Raw genomic sequence first — 17,438 nt, 5'->3', positions numbered from 1 at the left:
AATGAATGCAAAGATAGTTTTCAACATTCACTTTTGCAAAACCTCATGTTCCAATTTTTTTCTCCCTCCCCACAACTTCCCCAAGACAGCAAGCAATCTGATATAGGTTAAACCTGTGCAATTCTTCTAAACATATTTCCATATTCATCATGCTATCCAAGAAAAAATCAGATCAAAAAGGGGAAAAACACAAGAAAGGAAAAAAATCCAAGAAATAACAATAAGATGAAAATACTATGTTTACATCCACATTCTGTCTTCATAGCTTTCTGTCTGGATGTAAATTGGCTTGAAATACTCATTTTCCTATTATATACCAGGAATTATGCTTACCCATAAGCCTGGGAGAATAGCTTTTTTGCAATGGTCCAGGTGCAGTGATCAAATTCTATATCAGGATGATAGTAGTTTCAGAGAAAAAAAGAGCCTATAGAGGAAATTGTACAAGGTTTTTAAAAAATAGGACCTAAAAATAAATTTTATATGGGGTAGGTAGGAGGACATAGAAGAGTTAAAGGTGCCACTTAGATTTTGAACTTGGGTCACTGTGCCCTAAACAGGAACAGAAAATTTCAGAAGGGAAGAGAGTTTGGAGGGAAAGATTATGAATTGCTTTTTAGGGAATATTAAGTTTAATAAGGCTTTTAAAATTACAAAAATGAAAGTATTTCCCTTAGTATTATTAACTGTATTCATCCAAGAGCAAGAACTAGCATAACTTCTCATGAAAAACTCAAAGTATTTCCATTAAAATCAAGAATGAAGTAAGGATTATCTCCACTGTTAGCTGACATAGCATTAGAAATGCTAGCTACAGCAAAAAATGAGGGAAAAAAGAAATTAACGAAATAAGCATAGGTAAAAAAAAATATGTCTATTTGTAGGTGATATGATGGTTTATTTAGAGAACCCAAGAGAATCAACAGAAAAAATTCTTTGAAGCAATTAATAACGTTAACAAAGAAGCAGGATACAAAATAAATCCACCAAAAGCATTCAGTTTTTTTTTTAGTATGTTATTAATGAAACTCAGGAGGAAGAGATAAGAAAAGAAATTCTATTTAAGATAACAAAAACACATTAAATACAAAGGAGTCAATGTGTTAAAGCACACAGGAATTATATGTACAATTCTGAATTTTTTTAAATAAATAAAAGAACTATATAATTGGGAAGATTCTGCCTTTAACAGTTTGATGTTTTGGATTCTTTTCCAATTCATTACTGATGATTCAAGTAGGTACAAACGATACTACCAGAAAGAACTTAGAAAATATTGCTCAAGATTATACTTTTGAGGCTACATAATGAAAACCTTAGGGACATAGATTGCATTTTTATCATATCTGATAATTGAAGGCAAGAGTTTCAGAAGAGAAAGGCAAATTTGGAAAGTGAACAACTGATCTACAAGATAGCATCTAACAATAGTTTTGAGATTTCTGGATCACGATTTATAATGTAGAAATAGCAGACTTTTCGCCACTGAGCATGGATTTCCTTGCAATCTTACAAATCCAGTGGGAGGAAAGATAAGGCAAGGCAAGGCAATAGAAGGGAATTACTGTTTATATTCACCTGTTTAGATTTCTCAATGAGCAATTATGCTAATCACTAGCAGTATACCACTGAAGTTGATGTACAAGAAAGAACCAATAAATTAAATCCATAGCCACACATCTATCTATACAAAAATGTTCAAAGTAGGGATAACAAGCAAAATGTACTAGGGATCTAACTGAAAAGGGACAAATCTGACCATATGGATGTTCCTGAGAGTGAGATGAGACACATGATTGGAAAATGACACACAAGGGATGTAACTCTTTAAAAACAGATAGGATAGGTAAAATGTTTGGAAGGGTTAGGACCGCAGAATGTATTAAGAAGATATATTCAATATGGAAATCCAGGAACCAGAGGCAGGAAATATGCTGGAGAGAATATGGTAGGAAGATCAAGAGAGGCAGAAACAGATGTGACCTTGTCATAGTAGTAAACTTCAAAAAGAGGAAATAGTCAAGGTATTCTGGAAATATACCATGAACTTGACATGGGAGCATGATATAGAGTAGTAGTAGTATGGAAACAATTAAATGGAAAACTGCTAAAAAAAAAACTATTTCTTTGCCTAAAACAGTTGGACTAATGCTCTCTTGACTTACTTTAATAATAATAATTTCATTATTCAAATGTCTGTTGTGTCAAAACACATAATATCTTTAGCTGAAAAAGTTAGTATTTATGATTGTTGATGTAATTCTACTGCCCTATAAGAAATGATGACCTTAGAAAAATATGGATAGACTTGCACAAAATAATGAAGAGAAAATGAGCAGAATTAAGAGAGCACAGTATGCAGTAACAACAATTTAAGAATATCTTTCAGTGACTAAGTGCTTTTGATTATTATAAATATCCAAATTAACTATAAAGGACATGTGAAAGAAGATATAATCTGCATCTAGAGGAAGAACTAATAAATAAAAGTATGTATTAAGATAACAAAAACGTATTAAATCCATAGGAGTTAACTTATAAAGATATACAGTAATAATACGTACAATTGTGAATTTTCTTACATAAATAAAAGAACTATGGAATTGGTTAATACACATGTATATATTATGTATGTATATATACACATACACACATATATTCACAACAATATATTTTGTCTAATAGTATTTATGTCTAGAGTTGGGGGGAAGAAAGAAAAAAGTGGAAAAAAAGAAGAAAATTACAAATTCTACATGATAAATTTTCAGTTTCATATACAATCATCTTTTTTTAATCTACTATGTCATGGAAATGCTTATTTTATTTCTTAGGTTCAAACTAAAGTAATTTAAAAAAATAAAAGTTTACAAAAATTACTATATTGTCACTTATCAAGATAAGCTTATAGAAAATTATGCCAAAATTTAGTTGCCCAGAGAATTTCATCAATATAATAAGTCAATTTCATGATGACACACTTGCCTGGGTTCTGGACAATGGACAATGCTCTCGAGCTTTCCCAGTCACCAGTGGAGTGAAACAAGGCAGTTTGCTTGCTCCCTTGATGTTTTCAGCCACGTTATCAAACATCTTCAATAAAGACAAAAATGGAATCAAAGTCAGCTACCACATTAATGGTAAATTCTTCAACTTGAAAAGACTTAAAAGCCAAAACCAAAGTAGAGGGAGTGTTGGGGCATGATTTTTTGTTTGCAAATGATTATGTGCTTAATGCAGTCTCTGAAACTGAAATGCAACGAACTATGGATCAATTGTCTACTGCTTTTGCTAATTTGGGTCTACCAATTAACACTAATAAAATACAGGGCCCCATTAACCAGTTCCATGCCTTCACGGGTGCAACCATCAGTCATAGCAATCTCATTGTTGTATCCCTGTGAAACTTGGACAGTTTCCCAGTGGCATTCCAGGAAAATGAACCACTTCCATTTGAATTGTCTTGGGAAGATTCTGAAGATCACTTGAAAGGATAAGGTACCAGACACACAAATTTGAATATTTATAATAATAAAAAAGACTTAGTCACTGAAAGTTATTCTTAAATTGTTGTTACTGCATAGAGTGCTCTCTTAATTCTGTTCATTTTCTCTTCATTATTTTGGGCAAGTCTATCCATATTTTTCTAAGGTCATCAAGCTCTCAAAGTAAACTGCCAAACATTCCAACTCCCCTTCAGAGAGCATAACTGCATTGGGCTGGTCACATTGTTTGAAAGCCAAATGTACACTTGCCAAAAAGCAATACAAGGACCCTCTCAAGTTTCTTTTAAGAACTTTAGAATTGATTGTACTTCATGGGAAACATAGTAAAGGGCCACCTGTCATGACATGGCTTTCTCAGAGAAGATGCTGTGTCCTATTAGCAAAGCAGAATTGAAGTAATTCAGAAGAAATGTGAGATGAACAAAGTTAGAGACTTCTATGTTCATAGAGACTATTTGTGTCTGACCTGTAGCAGAGCATCCTATCAGCCACAATTGGAGACAGTGTAACTCAATTCTAATATAATGATGTCATTTTGGTCCTTTTACAGAGTTCCATAATTTTCATTTTTAAAAAATTATAAATTAAATAGAAGAAATCGGGAAGTGAATAGTTCAGGCTTCTCTGCCATTTGAAACCTTTATATCATTTCTTCCTCCATGTTATAGAGCTACATTCTTTGCTATTTTTCTGGCTCTAAATATAATTTTTAAAAATTACATCACTTCTTTCTTTGACAATACAAGAGGATTTTTTTCTAATGTACCTGGAAAATAAAATGAAAAACTGACATTTTAGCCCAATAAATTGTTTTCTAAAATTCTTCTAGTCTTCTCCTAACCAATATGGATCTAATATGAAGCTAATCATAAATGCTCCTCTCTAAAGACTTAGACATTGAAAATTTTATACCAATGTTATATCCTAATACCATTAATTAATATCTACACAAATCCTTTAGTGGATTTCATTTCAGGCTTTCCTGTCTTGTGGAATCTTGAAATAGCATTTCCCTTATTCCCCCAGATTGCAATATATAATTATATTAGCAATAATATCTCACTGTGTGGCATATTCTTTCACAGTAATAGTGAACTGTCAAAAAACACAGCTCACCTATGATATTTAATCATACTTTAGAAACAATCAACAATGCATATGATTAGCCTACATATGCTGAAAACATGCTATTTAAAACCTGCTAAATAGCTTCATTCATGAGACAGAATATTTTGTCCCTATGGGAGATTTCTCAAAAGACAGAAACTTTCAAAAATCCTAGCTCATTCTCTATTGGTCAGAAAAATTGAGAGTTATCATTAATTAATTAATGATAACTGTTACAACTGTCAAAGTTTCCAGTGAACAGAACTTTGTTCTTTTTTCTATTAAAGTATTTGGAAGCAGGTAGACACCAAATAATGCAATATAGTAGGTATTATAGGAAAATTACTTGATTCACATGATGTCAGTGGATTGTTTTGGAGAGTTAGGGAAACATAAACATATAGAAACATTTTTGAAGAAATAGATGATTATATGACATATTTAGGTCAACTTCAGAATGTATTGCAATAAGAATTAATGTGTATGCATGAGAGAGAAAGAGAAAGAGAGAGAGAGAGAGAGTCAGAGACAGAAACAGAGACAGAGTTTCTCAAAGTTAAAAAAAAGTTCATGCCCAATTTGAATTCCTTAGAAATGCCTAAGAAAAAAGCCTTTAATAAGAAGCCAATACTTCTTTCAAGGGAAAAATTATAATTATATAAAGCAACAATGGCACATTCCCATAAAGAACTTAGTTTTTTTTTTAAGGCATTAAAGTGGAGCCACCTTAGAGAGGAAGCCTTGATACTGACAGAGACAAGTATGAATCTCTAGAAACCAGTATATCCACCAGTATATCCAGTTAGCAATGTCTACATGAGAATCAGCCAGTATATTTATTCCTTCACTCATTGAACAAATATTATTTTGAACATCTGATACATACAAGTTACTATGCTATGCCCTATAAGTTAATCAAATATATAAGTCATCATGTTTGTCCTCCAGACATTTGAAGTATACTAAGAAAAATAAAGCATATACATATAGATTAAAATATACATGCATACATGTATATATACATATATGTGTATGTAATTTTCATGTGTGTGTGTCATTTTCTTTCCATATCTGCCATTCTATTTTTTTCTGCCAGTCTATTAGTAAAGGTAATTGTCTCTCCCACTAAAAAGTAGCCACTATACTACATATGTCGTCTGAGAGAGTTTCTTGGGTACTAAGTGTCAAATGCCTTGTTCAAGGTCAAACTACTGGCAAGAGTGAGAGATTAGACATGAAAACAGTTTCTCTTGCCATAAATAGCTGTTCTTCTATCCATAATGCTACCTCAGACTCACAATTAGATAATATCTCAAGGTTTCCAAAGTGCTTTCTTCCCAATAAGCTTATGAAGTAAGGTAGTATAGTTATCACCATCATACCACAACCATTAACAATATATACATGCTCAATGATGGTTGTCTCTTCCAGATGGAGTCATAGACTTTAGAAGAGGAGCAGAATAAAAATGAGTGAGAAAAAAAAAAACAGAAGATAATAGGATAGAGGGAAATTCATAGTTAATCATCATAATAAATGGGAATGGGATAAACTCACCCATAAATAGATGCAGAGAGCAGAACAGATTCAAATTCAGAAGCCAACAATATACTGTTTACAAGAAACACACTTGAACCAGAGACACACAGTTAAAATAAGGGGCTTGAGCAGAATCTATTATGCTTAAGCTGATGTAAAAAAGACAGGAGTAGCAATCATGATCTTAGACCAAGCAAAACTGAATGAAAAGGAATAAGAAGGAAAATTAAATCTTGCTAAAAGGAACTATAGGCAACGAAATTATATCGGTACTAAATGTACATGCACCAAATGATATCACATCCAGATTCTTAAAGGAAAGGTTAAATGAATTTGAGGAAGAACTAGACAGCAAAACTGTTCTAAAGAAGGACCTCAACTTTCCGCTCTCACAGCCAGATAAATTTAACATAAAATAAATAATAAGAGAAAAATAGAATTTTGGAAAAGTTAATTATGATAGACCTCTAGAAAAAATCAAATAGGAATAGAAAAAAAGATATTTTTTTTCTTGGCTACACATGGCACCTTAAAAAATTGATCATGTTTTAGGGCTTAAAAACTTATAACCAAATACAGAAATGAAACAATATTAAACTCATTCTCTTCAGATCATAATTCAATAAAATTATATTAAATAAAGGGCTATGGAAGTAAAGGTTAAAAACTCATTGGAAACTAAATAATCTAATCCTAAATAACAAGTGGGTCAAAAATAAATCATGGTAACAATCAATAATTACATTAAATAAAATGAAAATAATGAGACAACATTCCAAAATTTTGGGTATGCAGCTAATGTGGTACTTAGAAGAAAATTTATATCGCTAAATGCATACATTAATAAAGAAAAAAGATCAGATCTAATGAATTGGGCAAGCAACTTTGAAAAAAAAAAAACCTAGAAAAAGAACAACTTATAAATCCCCAAATAAATGCCAAAATAGAAATCCTGAAAATAAAAGGAGAGTAAAATTGAAAGTTAAAAAAGTGCAAGGAACTAATACATAAAACTGTGAGCTGGTTTTATGGGGGGAACCCCAATAAGATAGAGAAACCATTGGCTGATTTGATTTTTTTTAAAGATAAAAAGATACTAATATCAAAAATGAAAAAGATATTTTCATTTCATTCATTTCATTTGCACAACTTGTGAAAAGAAAATTAAAGCAATTATTAGGAGTTATTTTCCCCAATTACATGCTAGCAAAACTGAAAATCTAAGTGAAATGAATGAATATTTTACAAAATTTAAACTACCCAGTTTAAGAAAAAAGGGAAATAGAATTCATAAATTACTTTCTTGGAAAGCTCTTTTTTGTAATGGCAAAGAATTGTAGTTTAAAGGATTTTCTATTGAGTGGGGAATGGCTAAACAAGTTGAAGTATATGAATGTTACTGTGTACAAAATAATAAGCAGGATCCTTTCAGAAGTACCTAGTAAGATTTAAATGAACTGATGCAAAGTTAAGAGAGCAGAACCAGAAGAACATTGTACACAGTAACAGTAATACTGATCAGCTGTGTGTAGACTTAGCTACTATGACAATGATCCAAAACAATTCCAAAATATCCATGGTGAAAAATATTATCCTTCTCCAAATAAAGAATTTATAGACTCTGAAGACAGATTGAAACATACTTTTTTCTTTAAATCTTCCCTTATTTTTATTGCTTTATTGTAGTCTTTTGCAAAATGATTAGTATAGAAATATGTTTTGCAAGATCTCTTATGTATAATTAACATAAAATTGTCTTCTCAAAGTGAGAGAGGGAAAGAATTGGAACTTAAAAAGAAATTATTTTTAATTTATATGTATATATATATATATATATAATTTAGAAATAGCTAACAAAATAAATAAAATAATTTTGAAAATAATAAAAGGCTTAATTATTTAAGAAATTATTTTTGTTTTTTTCTCCACCCCTAGTATCTACCTCACCCATTGCTTAGTTTCTTGAACAGATTCCAATCTAAGATATTCATCCAATTTATAATAAAATTCGTCTCCAGAGATTAGTTATTGAAGTCTTCTAACATTAAAACACCCAGTGATAGTGGCAAATCATATAAACAGGAGAAAGAGACATAATTAAGAGTTCTAGAATCTAGGAAAAATTAGTTATCCTGAAAGATAAACTGTTGAAAGAGATAACAGCAATAGAGAAGACAGCACGACAGGGGGTTCCATTGTTCTAGGAAAGGTATGACCCTATTTCCCAGAGGATCTAACTTATTTCCTAATTCAAATGACCTAAGACTGGAATGACACATAAGAGAAATAGGAGACTGAAAGTGGTAACCCAGGGATTGCTCCATCTGCATGGGCATATAAATGGTACTCTCCATTGAGAAGAAATCCCTTCAGTTGGGGAAGCATCACCTCTATTAAATGATAATTTCTGTGCTGCAATTCCATCTGATTATTTAGTTTCCAATAAGTTGGGACTCTGACAGAAGATAGTGAATTAGTTATATAGTGGGTTATAAAGTGAGGAATATTGGTTTTAAGTCCAAGTTCTACTAAAAGTAATTACTTATATAACTTTGGTTGAATTAGTTACTCTTTCTAAAATTCTGTTTTCTCCTTTGGACATTAAGTTAGACATTGTGTCTTACTCTGGGAGGCAGCAAGGTAAAGCAGAGGAGAAAATGTTGAACTTGGAATGAGAAAGGTCTGAGTTTGAATCCTGACTCAGGTGCTTACTTAGTTATTGTTTTTGAACATCCCATATAAGCTCTCCAAGTTTCAGTTTCAATAATATTGGGATAATAATAGTACTTACCTCACAAGACTGTGGTTAGGATCAAATGATATAACACGACAAACTGCTTCTTTACAAACTTTGAAGAACTATATACATGCTAGTTATTGCAATTATTATTGCTGCTATTATGCATTTAGAAAAAGATGTAAAGAAAGTACTTTGCAAACTTTAAAGTTCTATAAGAAATGATCTGATATCTGAAGTTATATTCAGATATATGAATTGATATAAGGTATAAGCTTATTCAGACACAAGCATTCAACACTACTCTTCCAGGCTGGTAGATGAACATGTACTCATGAAAACTGAGCAAAATCAATCAATCAATCAGCTTTTATTATGTTCCAGAAACTGTATTAAGCACTGGGAAACAATTGGCTTTCCATAAGTTACAATTCCATCAAGAGTACCTGCCTTCTTCCAAAGATTCTTTAATATCAATTATTTCCTTCTTTTGTCATCTTTGACAATTTACAAAATCAAAAGTAAATCCTCAGAGTTTTATTTACCTTTGTCTTATAATTAGTCATTTGAATTAATCTTTCCCATAGTTATTAGTTCTCTATGCTTTTTTAGACTATAGTTGTTTTCTTTAAAATCCTTTGCTCACTTAATCAGGTATAGTAGATAGAGTACTGGGCCTGGAGTTATAGAACTGGGAAAACATTTTTATAGAGGAATTGTAATAGTTAATAAAAATAAACAAATAATGTTATATGCATTTGCTATGTGCCAGGTACTGTTTTAATTACTTGATATTTATCATATTTAATCAGTAATATTGCATTGCATCAAAAAATCACAAGGAGAATATTCCCTTAGTTTCCATTTTTGGCTATTAACAATAAAAAGTTGTTATAAATATTTTTGTACTTATAGATCCTTTTTCTCTTTCTTTGGCTTCTTGGGGAAGATGCCTGATAATGGTAACTGGGTCAAAGGATGTGATGAAAGTAATTTCTAATTAATTTCCAGAATGACTCGATCAAGTCATATTAACAACAGTATGCTAGTGTCCATTTTACTATAGTCCCACATCTATCATTTTCCTCTTTTCTCACCTTTGCCCATCTGATAAATATGAGATAGAACTTCAGAACTGCTTTGATTTACAATTCTCTAAATATTATTGTAGAGGATTTTCCCCCTATAGCTTGAGTTTTTTCCCGTGAGAACTTTTTGATCACATGCTTAATCTATTTGTCAATTGAGAATTAGCTCTTAGTCACTTAAGCAGGTTAAGGAATTTTGTTATATATTTTTCTTATAGGAAGCATGACGGGGAAATCTTTTCATGGTGAAGAAAACTAGAATTTAAATTTGACTTGTAACACTTGTTATAGACAGTCACTTTGCTGAATGATTGAAAAATACTTCCCTCTTCTCAATCAAGAGTAGGAGTTGAATCCTACTAGACTATAACCCTTCTTCTCCCTCGTGGTAAAAGGATGATGTTCTTACCTAAGAGATCTACTCATGCCAGTCTTTCTTTTACTATTCTTTCCTTTCTCTTCTATATGCCAATATGTCACATTTACAGTCAATTTCCTTTTTTTGTCCAACTTTCCTGGAGTATACTTTAGTAACAAAATTTCTTCTGTTTTTCCTTCATTGATCTTTACTGAAATGATTTCCATTCTTTCCAATTCTGATTTCTGGATTCTGTCATATAGTATCTTCTTTAAAAGGATATTACTTTGCCCCATACATATATAAATCTATTTCTTTCTTTTTCAAAAAAAAAGTAAGGCAGCTAAATGGCACAGTAGATCAGAGCACTGGGCCTGAAGTCAGGAGTTCAAATCCCAACTCAGATACTTAATACTACCTGTGTGACCCTGGACAGGTCATTTAACCCCAAAAACTTTGAAAAAAATAAAGAAAAAAGATAATCTTGTACAATCATATTACAGAAATGGTTCATTCCATCATGTCTAAGTAAAATTTAAGCTATGGCCAAATTTTAAATCTTATTTTATAACATATATATATATATATATATGCATGTATGTATATATATTTCACTTTGCTAGTTGTCAAACTTGATTGATGTGAATTTGTGTATAGTTAGGGTAGGTAGGGCAGGTTACTATTGGATTTTGTCTATAGTGAATTGGGTGTCTTAATTTCTATTATTCTTTCTTGATTATAACTACTTCTTTGGTGGATATCTTCAGGCAGCCTTCTACTCCACCTTTTTCAGCCCATATTTTGTCTCTTAATAGTCCTCTAGATGCTTGATGACATGAGGAAATGTCATTTAAGAAGCAGGTGTATTAAAAAAAACAACAACTTGGCACTATTATATAGAACTAGGTAAATTAGGCCTGGGCATCTGGGCTTGTCATTGCTCTCTCAAGACAAACTACTGTACTATTTAACCTCAACCCTCCACAACACTTTGGCAACTGAGATAACCATAGTTGCTTGGGGTATTGAAAAGTACCCCAGAGCTTCCTTCCCTTTTGTCCTGATTTTTTCCTTTGGCTGAATGCAGCCCATAAAGCTCGTCTCCATTTGCTATGTCTTGGGATTCAGTAAAGCTTGTCAGAGAAAGACAGCAACAAAAAAAATAATTAATGATCCATTGAAGCCTGCCAGTTTCTGAAGAGGTTGCTTACCTAGGAGCTTTCAAACATTTCATAATTATTTGACGGTACCAGCAGATTGATTTCTTTGCCAAATTTCCATAATTCTCAAAGTTAGCTATAGCTATTTCAAATATTGTTCAAGACTCTACCTACCTTCTAGCTTTCCCTGCTCAGGAGATTCCTTAGCTCAGGGACAGTATTCATGTAGAATATTGTAAAACTAATCTCAAATATGTTGTAGTTGGCAGTCATCTATCCAGGGGTCCTCAAACTTTTTAAATAGGGGGCCAGTTCACTGTCCCTCAGACTGTTGGAGGGCTGGACTATAGTAAAAACAAAAACTTTGTTTTGTGGGCCTTTAAAGAAAGAAACTTCATAGTCCTGGGTGAGGGGGATAATCATCTTCAGCTGCGGCATCTGGCCCGGGCCATAGTTTGAGGACCCCTGATTAGACAATCTGAAGAACCACTTCCCAAAGACAGTCCATTCATTATGTCCTACTTCAGATTAAATACAAAATTAAGCTACTATAGATGAGGAAATAAAAGACAAAACCAAAACAATTAAAGGAACTTCTGTCTTGCAAAAGTGGACTATTAAGGAATCAATGAATTCATATGCGTATAAAATTGAAATACAACTTTTCTGAATGAGTTTAGAGAATTAATAATTAGTGGTAACCTGGAATTCAGAGATTGGTATTAATTATGGCCTCTAGAAGCCTTTAAAATATTTGAGTTGCTTGGTATATTGGTATTTTTCCTAAATCCTCTGGTATCATCCAATATCTGACTCTATCCTTTTTCTTATGAACCTGATTAAGACTGACATATTTGGTACGATTAGAGCAAGGGAAAGAGTGTGAACAATATCTTCTCTAATCAATTCAAAATTGCTGAGAAAATTAAAAGTTCATCAAAGAGAAGAAAATTCACCATAAAAGATTGCCCTTCACACTTCCTATTAAAAATATATGATAAAATCCCTCTGTAAAAAAATGTTTCTCCAGTCTATAACAAACAAAACCTAGATTATTGATGAATGCCACTTAAAAAAATACATCTAGCATTTTAAATGGACAAAGATTAATTTATCAGAAACACTGAATTGTGAGTCCCAGGAGTTTCTGAGTTAAACTTTCTAGTTAGGAGTCAGTAGAATGATTAAAATCACAGAATCACAGGACCAGAATCAACCTTGAAAGGTCATCTATTCCATCCCTCTGTCTTGAGATAAGACAGCATCTTAACTGACTAAAGAAAGATGAAAATATATTGCATTTTTAAGACCTTCAAAAAAACTATTTCTAAAAACTTCCCATTTTTCATTATAACTCTAGTAGCTTTAAGGCCAAAACTTGATGTATGGGAAAGGCTGATATCTACAAAGATTTAAGATAGGTATACAGTGTGCTATAGGGTAAGAGCACCTGAGTAAGAATCAGGAGACTTGAATTCTTCTCCTATCTCTCAAGATAATGGAATTTAAACAAGAAATGAACAGAAAGCTCATGGAATGCAATCCTGTCATTTCACAGGTAAATGAAAAGAAAATGTCTCAAAGAGGTTGAGACTTGCCCAAGTAACTAGGAAGTAGCAAAGCCCAAATTTAAAACTCAATCGTTTTTCTATTATTCTATCAATCTCTTTCACTAACTAGTTCTATTGCACTGGAAAAGACATAACCTTTCTGGAGTTCAATTTTCTCATCTATAAAATGAGTAGATTTGGATCTTCCCTATAACTATAAAGTTCTCAGATTTTTACTGTAGTATATAGGGCACTAGCTGTCACATTTCAGTCATGATGAAAGCTACAAGGCACTTCAGTATCCATAATTCAGGAACATCCATAAATATATGATTTTACCGATCAACCAAAAGACATATTAGTTCAAACCCAACAAATTGGAACAAAATAGCATAGTGAATAAAAAAATAAGAAGAGATCCCTCCCTCACCGAGACTTATGTTACACTTTCACAGGTTACCACATTTCAGAGTTCTACAAAGCTGAGTCTCTCTGTGCCTAAGATTGATTGGAAGTCAGTGGTCCTAGATATACTGTTACAAAATTTCTTTAAGCTGCATCTCACCCAACAATGGATACTGCGCTCCAAAACCCCACAGCAGACATTATGTAGAAGGTAGAGTTAAAGTCCCTTTTCTCCAAAGATCAACTCTATTTAGAATCCAAAGGAAGACAAGCAAGAACCCAAGTTAGGTAAAGAAAATAAGGTTTTTGCCTGCTATCATTTTGGCTTAAATCCCTGTTTTTCTCATAGATGTGGCAAGAAATAAAACCAAACCCCTACACACACACACACACACACACACACACATCATATCTTTTAGTATGTATCAAATCAGTGCAAAATTCTTCCGTTGCCCTATATATTTGAGTTTATGAAATGATGCAGAAAAATTCAAAGGTTCAAATCACTGTTAAAGTCAGTGAATTTTGTTCTTTTCCATGAATATAGCAGTCATTTATTTCACAAATATAAACTACTAGTCATGTGTGAGGTTTTATATGAATGTGTTTAGAGTAACATAATCATTTATTAATATTAGAAAAAAAGACCCAAAGATCATGAGTTTGGGTTCGTTTCTTTGTTTGTTTTAAATACATAACATTTAAATTTGAACCATATGTTATTTGTTGGAATGTCCAGCAATTGTTGGTCATCAACTACCTGAAACTTAGCATGTAAAATTACCTGCAGCCAAAGGACTAAGGAAGAGAGAGGTTCTTTTCTCTTTTATATTGTTATTTCTCATGGAGGTTGAAACTCCTAACTCAGTTGAAGCATATTTGAATATTTCAATATCCCAATGCTTCATGAACCTATAAGCTCATTGATGTGTCTTCCTGATACTGAAGAACTGAAACTTGCAACTCATCCATGTCCTAATTAGGGTTTATCCATATTTTGAATCAGCAATCATTTAGGCTGGAATATTTTCTCTAGGTAAGATGATGCTTTTGATATGTATTAGGTTACAAGACAGAATTTAGTCTGGCCCTGTGTTATTTCTTGTCCTTTATATAATTAGCTTACCTTCTTTCACTATCATATATTCCCTGGATAATGTCTTAATGTCACTATTGGTAATCATTGAAATTATGATATAGTATACTTGTGGCTACCACCATCTCTGTATGTCTCTTCCCTTTGTTCTATCCATAACTGTCATTCTTTAGATATTACACTATTCCAGGATTTGGAGTCCACAGCATTGTCAGGAATTCCCCCAATGTTTTTTAAATCAGTTCATTTACCATGGAAATAGATTTAGATAATTGAAAACATTATAATTTTCTAAATGCAGGTTAGGATAAGTAGCCCTCTCACACATTTTCAATGCTAAGACAAACTTATTTTCCATCTGCAGTATTTGTCCTAGATATATGTATTGATTTATTAATTCAGTGTATTGGCTATTTAACTATGTCATAGTCCAGACAATAGGCATTTTGTCATTTTCCTATATAAATTATTAGATTTAAGAACATTGATTCATCTATTTTGAGAAGTCATATATCCCAGTGAGTATACCTATAATATTTTGGGGTTTAATCAATCATCTCAACATCATACACAGATAACAGTATCTGGAGAACCCCATAAACCACAAGAAATCTTTTCAAATTTGACCTTATTGAGCACATCCTCCATTAATGTTGAAGATTTCTGAGTAGAACACATCTGTACATATTTTATACATTATTGCATGTTACTACTTGGACATTTAACATGCATTGCAATTTCATATCAAAAAACATTTTTGTGAGTTAAACATGCGTGGAAGTGGGTGGAGGACTAATGATGACATATGCTGTTCACTCATTTTTTAGCTATGTCTGACTCCTCATGACCCCATTGGGATTTTCTTTGCAAAAATACCTGAGTGCTTTGTTATTTCCTTCTTCTACTCAATTTATAATTTATAAATTTATATATTTTATAATTTATACACAATTTACAAATTGAGACAAATAGGGTTAAGGTACTTGCCCAGGGTCACACAGTTAGTATGTCTGAAGCCAGATTTGTACTCACAAAGGAAGATGAGTCTTCTTGACCTCAGTTCTGTCATTCTATCCACTGTACCTCCTAGCCACAGGTATTGGAATAAATATGCAGAATAAGACACATTTTTGGACAAGGCCATCTTTTGCTTTATTGAGTTAAAAAATTTTGCAATTAACAAATAATAAATACCTTATAAGTGGAATAAGTGGAACCTTATAGTATATTTGATGTATCTATGGTTTTCATCTGTCTTTCAGCTCCATTCTAGAATCTATTTCATGACATTTTTTTTCTACCATGTAAAAGAACATCCTTATCCTGGAAGTTCACTCTACCCCGAACTACTTCTCACAAAGGAAGTGCTTACTTCCATCCCAGATGCCTTACTTCACATTTAAGGAGAAAGTTCCCATTTTGTAGGAAACCAAGATTGTCTTCATCCTTTTATAGACTGCACTCCTGTTTATTTATAGGACTTGATTATGCCTAGATTTCTAGAAGAATAGCTTCCTGAAGACAACATCTTTTTCTCCCTCTTTTATTTGTATTTCCAATGCTTTGTACAATACATAGCACATAATGGACGCCCATCGGTTAGAGAATGGCTGAATAAGTTATGAGATATGAATGATATGGAATATTATTTTTCTTTTTCTTTTTTTTTTTTTAATTTAATAGCCTTTTATTTACAGGATATATACATGGGTAACTTTACAGCATTAACAATTGCCAAACCTTTTGTTCCAATTTTTCACCTCTTACCCCCCCACCCCCTCCCCTAAATGGCAGGATGACCAGTAGATGTTAAATATATTAAAATATAACTTAGATACACAATAAGTATACATGACCAAAACATTATTTTGCTGTACAAAAAGAATCAGACTCTGAATTATTGTACAATTAGCTTGTGAAGGAAATCAAAAATGCAGGTGTGCATAAATATAGGGATTGGGAATTCAATGTAATGGTTTTTAGTCATCTCCCAGAGTTCTTTTTCTGGGCATAGCTAGTTCAGTTCATTACTGCTCCATTAGAAATGATTTGGTTGATCTCGTTGCTGAGGATGGCCTGATCCATCAGAACTGGTCATCATCTAGTATTGTTGTTGAAGTATATAGATCTCTTGGTCCTGCTCATTTCACTCAGCATCAGTTCGTGTAAGTCTCTCCAGGCCTTTCTGAAATCATCCTGTTGGTCATTTCTTACAGAACAGTAATATTCCATAATTTTCATATACCACAATTTATTCAGCCATTCTCCAACTGATGGACATCCTGATATGGAATATTATTTTTCTATAAGAAATTATCAGCAGGATGATTTCAGAGAGGCCTGGAGAGACTTACCTGAACTTATGCTAAGAGAAATGAGTAGAACCCGGAGATCATCATACACGGCAATAACAAGATTATATGATGATCAATTCTGATGGACATGGCTCTCTTTAACAATGAGATGATTCAGACTAGTTCCAATGGTCTTGTGATAAAGAGAGACATCTACATCCAGAGAAAGGACTGTGGGATCTGAGTGTCAATCACAACATAGTATTTTCACTCTTTTTGTTGTTGTTTGCTAGAATTTTTGTTTTCCTTCTCATTTTTTTCCTTTTTGATCTGATTTTTCTTGTGTAACATGATGATTGTGGAAATATGTATGGAAGGACTACGCATGTTTAATATATATTGGATTATGTGACAGCTAGAGGAGGGGGCATCAGGAAAGGAGGGAAAAATTTGTAATACAATGTTTTGCAAAGGTGAACTATCTATGCATATGTTTTGAAAATTAAAAAGCTTTAATAATAAAAAAGAACAATGTATGGCACATAATAAGCACTTAATTTTTTTTTGTCTGACTGGTATGCTGTAAAAAAAAAGTGTATAA

The 17,438-nt window shown here is 32.5% G+C and overlaps 1 long non-coding RNA gene across 1 annotated transcript in view; it reads right to left on the bottom strand.

The window, feature by feature from the left end:
• Positions 1–2,926: 2,926 nt before the first annotated feature.
• LOC116421310 overlaps positions 2,927–17,438 on the bottom strand; it is a 44,347-nt gene continuing 29,835 nt past the window's right edge. Inside the window, exon 3 of the long non-coding RNA XR_004231625.1 lies at positions 2,927–3,090. This is a non-coding gene — a long non-coding RNA (uncharacterized LOC116421310). The remainder of the gene's footprint in view (positions 3,091–17,438) is intronic.

Source organism: Sarcophilus harrisii, chromosome 1 (assembly GCF_902635505.1).
Source record: "Sarcophilus harrisii chromosome 1, mSarHar1.11, whole genome shotgun sequence".
In the NCBI taxonomy this organism is placed as follows: domain Eukaryota; kingdom Metazoa; phylum Chordata; class Mammalia; order Dasyuromorphia; family Dasyuridae; genus Sarcophilus; species Sarcophilus harrisii.
Note: the sequence above shows the minus strand (reverse complement) of the source record. Positions and strands in the feature narration are given on the sequence as shown.